This window comes from Balaenoptera physalus (genome assembly GCF_965194825.1).
Source record: "Balaenoptera physalus genome assembly, chromosome: 11".
Classification (NCBI taxonomy): Eukaryota; Metazoa; Chordata; class Mammalia; order Artiodactyla; family Balaenopteridae; genus Balaenoptera; species Balaenoptera physalus.
Window position 1 is genome coordinate 107,590,952 of NC_138896.1, and position 12,894 is coordinate 107,603,845.

Below are 12,894 nucleotides of genomic sequence, written 5' to 3' on the forward strand. Positions count from 1 at the left end.
ATGAAGCATCGCAGAGGAAACCAGAGTGAACAAAAGGGACAGTCCTGCTGTGCACCCAGGTGAATTATATGCCTCAATTTCTTCATCTGTCAATAGGGGACATCGTTTGAGCACCTGGCTCCAGCCATACCTGAAACCCCAGGGCTTGCCAGTTATAGGAATTAATAAGTCCCTCTACCCTTTGACCAGGTGTTCTGTCGCAGGCAACAAACTGCAAGAGACTCAACTCATGCAATAGAGAAGCTGGAGCATAAACCCAAACCTTTCACTGCCTGGGAGAAGGGCCCAAGATGCTTCTCAGATGCTTGAGTCCTCCCCACAACTCTTGGGAATGAAGGCTCACCTTGATAAAGATGTGGCCACTGTAATAGCTTCCCATGAAATCAACCACTTGGTCAAGAGGCGGTGAGGAATTTCTGGCAAGTGAAACGATGCAGATGCCCTGTGAGTTAACGAGGCCTGGGTGTTCTCGCTGACACCCCTGGGAGAACAGAGCAGAGAGGAGATGCCAGAAAGAGCCGTTCTATTTCCAGGCTCTCGTGGAGGCAGTTTGGGAATTTCCTGGCCCAATAGCACCACACAAGGAAGGGGCTGTGTGCCCTCTGTGGTCTGGATGCCGACTGTGGGAGGGACTGGACAGGTGGTGGGAGCAGAAAGGTGCTCCAGGTAGAGGGCACAGTAGGTACAAAGAGACCCCTCCTCGATAACCACAGCAACCGCTGCCACCATCGCCACCACCACCACTCCTAAGTGGGCACTCTCCCAGCCAGGCTAAGTATTTCACAGGCACCATCTCATTTAGTTTTCACATCTGCTCTAGGAAGCAAATGCTATTGTCAGTCCTATTTACAAATGGGGAAACTGGGGCTCAGACAGGTTAAGTGACTCTCTCAAGGTCACACAGCCAAGAGCCAAGATTCAAATCAAGATGCTCTTGGTGGGGACACTGCCTTGCTTCTCCAACTGGTCCTCTCTGGGCCTCCCTTCCCTCGTCTCTGGGAGGGTGAGGGGTCCAGAAGGTCACAGAGAAAAAGACCAGGGGCAGTAGAAAGACTACAAACCTCTTGCTAAGATGCCACCCAGGCCAACACCCTCACACCCAGGGACTTTCCAGAGCCCCGAGCTGCCACATCCAAGTAGCTTCTCTCCCTGGTTTTGACTATACAGTTCCCTGTCCCCACCCTGTCCTTGGTCAAGCTTCAGACAGGCTTGTCCCTGGCACAGAAAGGGGCACGCAGGAGGGAGATGGCTAGAGGGATCTCCCTTGGAATGGAGCAATTGGAAGGCCATGGCTTACAGCCAGCATCAGGATGCAGCCTTCACAGAGGTTCCCATGACAACGTGGAACCGTCTGGTGGTTGTCTGTAGACAACCTGCTGGGAGAGTCCAGCAGGGGCTGGATGACCATTTCGAGGGGAGGACGACATCTGTTTGAAGTCATGGTCCTTACAGATGATAATAATAATAAAAGAGCTACCACTTCTTTTTTTAAAAAATTTAGATATAATTTGACATACAACAATGTATTAGTTTCAGGTGTACAACCTAATGATTCGAGATGTGTGTATATTGGGCAATGATCACCACAATAAGTCAACCTCCATCACCACATATAGTTACAATTTTTTTTCTTGTGATGAAAGTGTTTAAGGTCTACTCTCCTAGCATCTTGCAAATGTACAACACAGTATTATTAACTCTAGTTAAGTACAGAGCTAACACTTCCACAGCACTCACTGAGCCTGGCCCTGTTCTCAGTGCCTTCATGCATAGAAGAAATCCCCTCCACAGTCCTCTGAGGAGGTGCTGTTCTTATCCCCACTTCACAGAGGGGTACACTGAGCCCACACAGCGGGGGAGATGCAGGGCAGCAGGTCAGGAGCAAGGCGTGAGTGAGGGCTGGGCTGGGAGGGAGTCCCTCTGTCCCACGGCCCACCCCATTCAGAAAGTGAAGGGTGGGCTCCTCTCATCAATCAGGCAGGGAACCTGGGAGGAAAGTGCCCACAGGAGAGGAACCAAACAGTCACAGGAAAGAAAACACAGGAAGCTCTTAAAGAGAGAGCTAAACTAAAACCACATGGAGAACCACTCTTCACTCCTCAAACTGGTGAGGACCAAACAATCTGATAAAATCCTGCATTGCTAAGAGGTGGGGGGAATAGTAATCAGGTAGGCATCGTAGTGGGATGGCCGGGGAAAGATACCAGGATATTACAAATGCTCGAACCCTTTGACTAGCAACCCCACTTCCAGAAATGTATCCCGCAGGCATGTGAAGCCACAGCGTAAGAATTATGTCTGCTCACAGTTATTTACTGCGGCACTGATGCATAGCACAAGTTTGGATGGCTAGGTTCCCACAGGGAATGGTTAAATAAATTATGCTTGATTTGTACATTGGCATACTTGCAGCTACAGAGACATACCGAGGAAGCTCTTTACATGCTGATATGGAACTATCTACAAGACACAGTAAGGTAAAGGCAAGGTGTCTAGACATGACAGCAAAGGCACTGTCCATAAAAAGAAAAAAGGGATAAACTGGACCTCAGCAAAATGAAAGATGTGTGCTCTGCAAGAGTCTTTGTTAAGAGGATGAAAAGACCAGCCTCAAACCAGGAGAAAGTACTTTCAAAGCCGGTATCCCAAGAAGAACTCGTATCGTATCTGGAGTAGATAGAGAACATTCTAAACCCAGTAGTAAGAAACCAAACAATTCAATTGGAAAATAGGCAAAAGTTTTGAACAGAGTTCACCAGAGAGGATAGATGGACAGCAAATAAGCACAAGAAAAGATGTTCCACATCGCTATCCATTGGGGAAATGCAAAATAGGGCTCTGATGAGATAGCACTACAAACCTACTGAAATGGCTAAAATAAAAAAATACTAACAGTATCAAGGGCTGACAAGGACACAGAGCAACTAGAACTCTCAAACATGCTGGTGGGAATGTAAGAAGGTACAGCACTCTGGAAAATACATTGGCAGTTTCTTAGCCAGTTAAGCGTACACTTCCCATACAATTCAGCAATTGCACTTCTGGGTATTTCTCCTAGAAAAACGAAGGCTTAGGCTCATGCAAAAACCAGTATGTGAACATTCAGATCAGCTTGATTTGTAATCACCAGAAACTGGAAACAACCCAAATGCCCTTCAACAGGTGAATGAATAAACAAACTGTGGTGCATCCATTAAATGGAATACTACAAAGCAATAAAAAGGAATGAATTAGTGATAAGCAACAAATTAAACTGATCTCAAAGGCATTATGCTGAGCAAAAAATGCCAACCTCAGAAGGTTACACACTGTATGATTCCATTTATATAACACTGTCAAGGTGATATAATTATAGTGATAACAGATCACCAGTTGCTAGGGAATAGCGTTGGGAAAGGGTGTGATTATAAAGCGTTAACATGAGGGAATTTCTTTGTGGTGATTGGGACAGTTCTATATTCTGACGGTTACAACATCTATCCATGTGATAGAATTTCACAGAACTATGTACCAGAAAACAAACCAATTACTGCATGTAAAAACTGGTGAAATCCAAATAAGGTCTGATTTTGAGTTAATAATACTGCACCAATGTCAATTTCCTGGTTTTGACAATGCACTATGATTATGTAAGATGTTATCAGCGGGAGGAGCTGGGGGAAGTGGGGGAAAGGTGCACGGGAACTCTCTGGACTATTTTTGCAACTTCTCGTGAGTCTTAAAGTATTTCAAAATAAAAAAATTTTTAAAGTAGTGTTGTTTGGGGGCTACTTTGCTCAATTTGATTTTTTTTGCTATAAAAAAATAATAACAAGGTAAAGAATGTGTGTGGAGAGAGTCCTATCTGTGTGATGTAAATGCAGGGTTCCTGTTGGTGACAGAATACTGTATTTCTGGAAACAGGTACAAGGGATTGGGAATACAGAAGCCACATGGGAGGGGACCGGACGGCAGGGGCACAGGTATAAGAGAGAGAGACCTGATTTTTCAATTTTCCTCTTGAAATGTTCGAATTTTGTACTGTAGGTGTCTATCATCCTTTAAAACTTTTTTACTTAATTTTTTGAAACCTAAGAGTGGGACAGGAGCGATCTGTTTGCCTCCGAGAGCCTCAAAGGACAATCCAGAAGGGAGGGGGCAGTGTCCTGCAGACCAAGACTTTATCAGGAAGGTAGTATTTTGCTAAGCTCAAGGGAGGCTAGAAACACAAAAGAATAATTGACGGGGCAGGGAGGGCACCCAGCTCCTGTTGGCAGGGCGGGGAGGCGATACCGCCTTCGTGTCCATGACAACCACGAGTGGAGGTACCAAACACAGCCACCATGACAGTGGACGCTCACCCAGCCCTCAGAGGAGCACTTCTCACGGAAAAACTCCCGTCCCCTCGCAGCAACGTCATCGCATGGTGGGGTAGGGGGGTACGCAGAGGCCCAGAGGGGGAGTTTCTGTTCAGGGTCCCCCATGGAGTTTGCAGCTCTGTAGCACCCAGGACCTCCCTGCCCAAACCAGACTGATTTCCACTTGGTTCTCCTGACCAGAATCCACAGGGCAGATGCTGGGCCAGACCCTGTGCTGGGCCCTGGGGTGAGGAGGGGGAGGTTCCAGCTTGGAGGCCTCCTGGGCTGGTGGAGAGGAGACAGAGGTGGGGTGGAGTTGGCCAGGCAGCGCCCTGGCTCTGCACTTATTCTTGAGTCTGCTGGGGAAGGGCAGGCAGAGGACAAACAGCATGCCATGTGAAGGGGATCGTGAAAGAGCCTATGAGCAGGCCTGGCTGAGCCGGCAGGCCAGGTGATCCTGGGTGGAACCCCAGCTCTGGCCGCAGCAGGGGGCTCTAGTCCCTCCTCACATCCTCCCTCCTCTCCTCTCACAAGAGGAGCGTGACCTCGCCCCCCTCCCAGGCCACTTCAGCCACCACAGGCACAGGCAGCAGACGCCGGGCCGACGCAGCTCCAGGAAGTCGTCAGTGTCAAAACCTGGGAAGGTCCAAATGTCCATCACCAGGTGAAGGGGAACGTGTGGCAGGCCATCCAAGGACTATCACACAGCCATGAAGGAGACCAAGCTGCAGTTACGTGCCGTGATGACTCTCGAAGACCGAAGAGCAAAGAAAGCCGGGAAAAGAAAAGAACACACGCTGCGCCATTCCACGTACAGGGTCTCAAAGCAGGCAACACTAATCTATGGGGTTAGAAGTCAGGACGGTCGTGACCTCTGGGAAAGAGGGGAGAGGAAGGGACTGCGGGGCAGGGGTGAAGGGGAGGGAGTTTCAGTCACACAGGTGTGCTCATTTTGTGATGATTCATGCATTTGTGTTCCATGCATTTTTCTGTGTGTATGTTAAACAAAAGGTTATAAAAAAAGAGGTTTACTTTAAAAACTAAAGGAAGGCAACCTAGATAATGGGAGAAAGTATTTGCAAATCATCTATATGATAAGGGGTTAATATCCAGAATATATAAAGAACTCCTACAACTCAACAACAACAAAAAACAAACAACCAGATTTTTAAAATGGTCAAAGGAGTTGAATAGACAACTCTCCAAAGAAGATATTCAAATGGCCAAGAACTATTCGAAAAGATGCTCCACATTACTATTCATTCCTACAATGGCACACCACGTCATACCCATTAGGACGGCTACTGAAAAAACAGAACAACTGAAGAACAAAAAACCAGAAAGAAACCATTGTTGGAAGGATGTGGAGAAATTGGAACATTTGTGCTGTGCTGGTAGGAATGGATAATGGTGTAGCTGCCGTGGAAAACAGGATGGCAGTTCCTTAAAAAACTAAAAATAGAATTATCATATGATCCAGCAATTCTACTTCTGGATATACATCCAAAAGAACTGAAAGCAGAGTCTTGAGGAGATATTTGTACACCCTTGTTCATAGCAACATTACTCATAGCCAAAAAGCGGAAGCAACCCAGGGGTCCATTGACGGATGAATGGATAAACAAAATGTGGTCTATCCGTACAATGGAATATTATTCAGCCTTCAAAGGGGAGGAATTCTGACACATGCTTACAACATGAATGAACCCCGAGGACATGGTGCGCAGTGAAATAAGCCAGTCACAAAAGGATAAATATTGCATGATCCCGCTTACATGAAGCCCATAGAACAGTCAAATCCACAGAGACAGCCAGTAGATGGTGGTTCCCAGGGGGCTGCGGGAGGGGAATGGGGAGTTAGTGGTTAATGGGGACAGAGTTTTGGTTTGCGAAGATGAAAGGTTCTGAAGATGGATGGTGGTGATGGTTGCACAACAGTGTGAATGTACTTAATGCCACTAAACTCAGAAATGGTTAAAATGGTAAATTTTATGTTATATGTATTTTCCCACAGTTAAAAACAAACAAACAAGCAAACAAAAGGAATGCGGGCTGGCCTCTAACTGGACCTGAGACTGGACCCCGCTGAGCCTGGGTCTCCTCACCTGGCAAGGGCACGTAAGCAGCGGCCGTGTCTGGGGGGTGGCGAGGGTCACAGAACACGCAGGCCAGCTCATCGGTGTGCGACTTAGTGAGGGGCCACAGATTTCTCAGGCACAGCCCCCAGCAGGAGGATCTGCATTCTTTCTATTCTGGACCCTTCTGTCTTAAGGCAAGAGCTGGGAGGTGGAAGCAGGACCCTCCTGGGAGCAGGGGTATCACAAAGCAGGTTTCTCAATCTCGTCCCAGGTGTACCGTCCCCTGCAGGCTTCCATCAACACTGTGCTGAGCGGGTGGGGGTGGCCATAGGATGGTGGGCTGGACCCCTCCTTCTATTCTAGTCTCCCTGCCCTCTAGCTCCTCCGCCCCCACCCTGCCCCCTCTTAGCAGCTGGATTCAGGTCCAGACGCCCCTGTGAGCCTTGAGTCTCCAGCAGAAACTGTCCAGCCTCGGCCTCTTCATCTGCATAATGAGGGTGATCAGAGCCCAGCCTCTGGGGCCACGCAGCTGTGAGGACAGGGCTGTGTCATGTGCTTTAGGGTGTGGACTCCAGGCCAGAATTCCTGGGATTAAATTCTGGCTCCGCAGTTCCCTGGCTGTGTGGCCTGGGGAAGTTACCTAACCTCTCTGTGCCTCAGTCTGCTTATCTGAAAAATGGGGGTAACTCCAGGACAGACCTGGTAGGATTGCTGAGGATGCATTAATTAATATGCATAAGATTCTCATAGGAGTGCTGGCCCCTGGTAAGTACGCAGCAGATGTGTGCTGTTACTGTTGATATGTTTCAGGGAAGGAAGCTGGTGAGGTGATTTGTGTGAGGCTCACGGCCCTGGCCAGAGCTGATGCGCAGGTGTTTGCAGCATCCTGACCCAGTGTGCAAGCTCTTTCACCCACTGCCCCTACCTCGGGGACTTCGAGCAGTCCTGGTGCCAAGGGGTCTGGCACACGAGGACCTCAGGGCTTCCACTGGCTGTCCCCAGCTTCCCCAGGCCTGGCTCCCAGACCTCCCAGGCAGCCCAAGTCCATCTGGCCTGAGCCCTGCCCAGCCAAACCTGCCTGGAGAAGGACTCAGGCATCGGTGGGGATCCAGAGCCTGGGGGCTGAGTCGGAGGAATTGTGGTCAGGGGAGACTGGATGGCTGGGTGGGCAGAGGCCAATGCAAAGGCAGCCCTCTTCTCCCCCCTCCCCGAAGCCCCAGCTCCACTACGTCTCCACTACATTTCCTGCGGCAAGCTACAGGGCCTCTCTGACCTTCAGGTTCCTCATCTGCCAGAGGTCTTTTGTGGGGAAAGCTGGTCTCGGCTCCATTTGGTGTCAGCTGGGTCCACTTAACTGGGGGCCTGGAAGATCTGTTTTCAAGATGAAGCGCCTACAGCTGTTGGGGGAGCTCAGCGAGGGATGCGGGTGGGATCTTCTTCTCCGCAGAGCCTCTTCACGGGCTGCTTGGGCTTCCTCAGGGAAGAGTGGCTGGGTTCCAAGAGCCAGTGTCCCAGAAACTGGCACAGTGTCACCTCTGCCATGTTCTATTGGTCAAGCAATAGAGCCCAAATTCAAGGGGGAGGAGGGTCTACGTTACACTGTGTCTTAATGAAAGGGGTGTCAAAGAATTTGGGAGTCATGTCTTAGGACTGACAAACTTAACCTCTGCAACAAGTCTTCAATAATGTGGGGTTCCAGATGCTGTAACAGGCAGCGGATAAATAAGTGGCCAAGGCAGCCATTGTGGTTGCTAAAAACTACCTAGTCATCTATGATGACACCAACCCAAATCAACAAGGGCCTGAGGCAGAGGCCCCAAAGTATTTGTTCAGGGGCTAAATCTGTTAATGTGCTTTATTTAGCCTGAAAGGAAAGATTTTCATGTAAAAAAAATTATCAACATTTTTTGATTGGTAGGTTTTAGTTTAAAAATCCAGATTTCTAAAGCTGGGACGAAGTGAGAGAGTGGCATGGACATATATACACTACCAAATGTAAAATAGATAGCTAGTGGGAAGCAGCCACATAGCACAGGGAGATCAGCTCGGTGCTTTGTGACCACCTAGAGGGGTGGGATAGGGAGGGTGGGAGGGAGGCGCAAGAGGGAGGGGATATCGGGGTATATGTATACATATAGCTGATTCACTTTGTTATACAGTAGAAACTAACACAACATTGTAAAGCAATTATACTCCAATAAAGATGTTAAAAAGAAAAAAAAAATCCAGATTTCTAGAAAAACCGTGAGATCTGGTAACATTGGGCCCTCATTCCCAGATGGCCTCACTAGGTGGGGTGAGGAATGACTGCTCTGGTAAATCCTCTGGTTTTCTGCCATCCCCCACATTTTGAACTGGCCCCTGTGGGCCTTGAGTTGGCAAAGTCTGGGTCACTAATTCTAAGACAGCAAAAGAGATGGGGGAATAATCACTCCATGGGGATTGTCAGTGAACAGGAGTATACAGCTGGGAGACAAATGAGGGGTACCTACACGAAGCCCTTGGGAGATGTTCAGCTCTTTGGGGGGATAAACCTGAAAGGCTTCCCAGAGGAGTTGACACTGAGTTGAGTCTTGAAAGATGGGAAGGATTTGTAAATGTTGAGGACTGTAGAAGCTAATGAGCTTCACCTCCAGCGGACATCTGAACATTGAGATCAGGAAGGACATAACAGCAAGGAGTTTTCCCTGGGTTCCCAATCTCTGCAGTCCCCAAGCCAGTCGCCTCATTTCCAGGTGGGAACAAAGAGCAAAAGTTGGGGCTCTAAGTAGGTAGTGGGTTGAAGGACACCCAAAGACGCCAGGCCCTCCAGATACCGTCCTCATTGGCCATACTGCCTCAAACTCCACTGTCAGCACCACCCTGGCGATTGCAACATTCTGTAGGAAGCACATGTTACTTGTGAGGGAGGACGTGTTGACACATATCACTCATTTGCCCATTAATATGACGGGGTATGGATTCATTAGCCCATCAGCTTAGCTAGCATAGAGAAGGAGCTCCCGGGAAGGAGGCAGGATGAGTAAATGTTGATAAAGAGAAAAGCAAGAGCTGGTGTGAGGATGCCTGGGTGGGGCTCCGCTGTTGGAAGCCCTGAGCATCGTGGAGTACATGGGGATCCAGGTCACCAGGGAAGGGCGAGGCAGAAGGTGGGAGTAGAGCCTTCAGGGCCACCATTCAGCAGGGCTCCCTGCAAGTCACCCACCTCTCGTTTTAGACTGCTATTTCCTCCTCTGCCGAAGAAGAGACCTCAGGCAGACCCCTTCACACGAGGGTCCCGGGAGTCCAGGATCCCCTAAGTCTAATCTCCCAGGATTCTCATGGATTCCAAGGATTTTAAGAATACTTTATTAAACATTGTCTTTCCATGGTATTTTTGAAAACCAATCAAAGATACCGTGGTTCAAAGATTTTACTTCTAGGCTCCAAGAGTTTAAGATTTGATGTTTTCCAGCGTCTAAGCTTTTACATTCAGTCCTTGTAAGATTTTATGAGTCCATCATACTTTCTCATCTAGACCCATAGCTGGAATCCCATAATTGCAATGAAGTCAGTGATTTATTTGTGTGCTACCTGTACTGTGATTTTTCCTTAAACTTAAATTTTAAATTAAATATAAAAACTTTTCTTTTAATTTAACCTTATTCTAAATAATAATACTATCTGTGAAATCATGGATCTGACATACAAACTGCTATTCTTCTAAAAACATACCAGGGACTTCCCTGGCGGTCCCGTGGTTAAGACTTCACCTTCCAACGCAGGAGGTGCGGGTTCCATCCCTAGTCAGGGAGCTAAGATCCCACATGCCTTGGGGCCAAAAAACCAAAACATAAAACAGAAACAATATTCTGACAAATTCAATAAAGACTTAAAAAATGGTCCACATCAAAAAAATCTTAAAAAAAAAAAAAAACAAAGAAGCTTTGGTAATGTAGGTCCTGGCACCCCCTCAAACTGTCTCAGGCACCACCAGCAATTTGGATACCACATTTCAGAAGACACTGTCCAAAGGGCCAGCCCCTCATTCCTGCAGCGAAGGAAGCATGGAAACATCTGTTTGCAAGTGGGCATCAGGGCACCCCTAGGGCAGTTCTTTTTTTTTTTTTTTTTTTAATAAATTTATTTATTTTTGGCTGGGTTGTGTCTTCGTTGCTGTGCGTGGGCTTTCTCTAGTTGCAGTGAGTGAGGGCTACCCTTCATTGTGCTGCGTGGGCTTCTCAATGTGGTGGCTTCTCTTTGTTGCCGAGCACAGGCTCTAGGTACCCGGGCTTCAGTAGTTGTGGCATGCAGGCTCAGTAGTTGTGGCTCTTGGGCTCTCGAGCGCAGGCTCAGTAGTTGTGGCGCACGGGCTTAGTTGCTCCGCGGCATGTGGGATCTTCCCGGTCCAGGGCTTGAATACGTGTCCTCTGCATTGGCAGGCGGATTCTTAACCACTGCGTCACCAGGGAAGTCCCACCCCTAGGGCAGTTCTTTGGGCACTGAGAATGTGAGGTCCACCAACCTGTGGGTCTCTGAGGAAGGCTGCAGTCCTGTTCTTGGTGGAGGTCAGAGTTGGGAGGTTGCGTGCCCTTCTCCTGAGCTCTCAGCCCTAAGACTGGAGTGGGCTGGAACCACAAGGGGATGCTATGCAACAACACCATCTAGTGGCCAAAATGCAAGACACCGAGGAGAGGAGCAGAGAGGGGACAGCTGTTGGACTTGAGAAAATTGTAGACGAGATAAAGGGGCAAAACACTGAGAAATAAAGCAATCTGGCAGCTGATCAAGTACTAAATGGGCAGTACAGAAACAACTTAAGTGTCCATCCGTGGATCATTGGTTAAAAAAATCGTAGTACATTATATGGAATAGTATGCCAGCATTGCCAAGGATGCTATTAAGACATGTTATGGATATGGAAAGATACTCAGTTGAGTGGGGAAAAGAGCACTAATCCATGCTACTCAATGCAACTTATGTAAATGTGAGTAGCAATCCACTTTGGGTCCATCCAGGAGAGAATGTCTGATACATCTTCCCCATGGCAGTAAACGTATCCCATCCACACAGCTGCTCAAGCCAGAAACCTGGCAATCGCCTCAGCCCCTCTCCCCCACCCTTAGCCCCACTCCAATTCCCCTGCTCCTCTCCCTCTCCATGGCCACCACCTCGGGCAGAACCAGCATCACCTCTGCCTTCTCCACTCCACAGCCAAGCGAGCTGGCCCAAATGCCAGCCAGACCACGCTGCCCCCTGATTAAAATCCTCCAGCAGCTTCCCACCTCATGTAGAACACAAGCCGACCTCCTTGCCCTGACCCTCTCTCACTCCATTCCTGCTCGCTGAGCTGCCGTTGCTTCCTCAAGCCCCCCCCCGAGTCATTGCACGTGCTGCTTCTCTACCCTGAAACACTCCTGGCTCTGCTCCTTGCCTGTCTACTTTCTACTCAAACTTCAGGCTTGGGCACAGTGCCACCTCCCCAGAGGTAACGGGATTTCATCTTTGTACTTTCTGATTTGTTTGGGGAACAAGTATTATTGTGATATAATCAGAAGGAAGTCAAATTATATTCATTTAAAAATAAAATCAAATGCATAGACTACTGGCACACGGTGAGTTCAAAGAAGGGGGAGGTCTGTGTGGACTGGAAGGCTGGGGAAGGCCTCCAGGAAGGTGAGGATCGGAGGAATGGAAACATTAAGCGTGGGAAAGAGGACGACATTCCAGAAAGGAAAACATGTGAACAAAGGCATAGAGGTGGGCAGGGGCAGCTGGAGATGGCACCTAGGACTTTGTCTTCCTGGCACATTTAATTCTGGTTGCAAACCCTCTTCTCCTCTCAGGAGCCACCCTTCCCACATTCTCAGACCATGTGTTTCCAGTGAGGCTGATTCTCAATATGGGCGTATGAATTGGTCTGAGCCAATGAGAGCCTTTCCTGAGATTTTGGCCTCATCTATTGAAAAGGGGTGCTGTCTTTGTATTGGAGCTACCAAGCTGGGAGGATGTATGCCAGATCTTCTTTGCCATTGCAAAAGAAGAGCTTGCCTGAGAATAAAGCCCATACCGGAGAGACCAGAGCCAAAGACAGAGGGAGTCACATCCCTGAGGACAATGTTTGAGCACCTGGATCCAGCCACACCTGAAGTCATTTCCCCCTAGAATTTTTAGATCTGTGAACCAATAAGTTTACCCTCTTTTCAGGATTGGGCTAGTTTGCCATTTGTTTCTAGCACTTGTAAGCTAAAGATTTTTAACTTCCACACTTGTCTGGCTGGGACTGAGACTTGCTGTGGAAAACAGGGAGGGAGCCTGAGCAGAGGCAGCAGAAGCAACAAATGTGGTGGCCATTTTTTGGAGGCAAGGCTTTTATTCCCAGTGTACTGAGGCATCTAGTGTGGGAATTGGACAGTCTGAACGTATGAGCCAAGCCAGAAACCTGAAACGACGATAGGCCCTCTCCCCTGACTGCCCACAGGCCACAATCTCTCTCATCT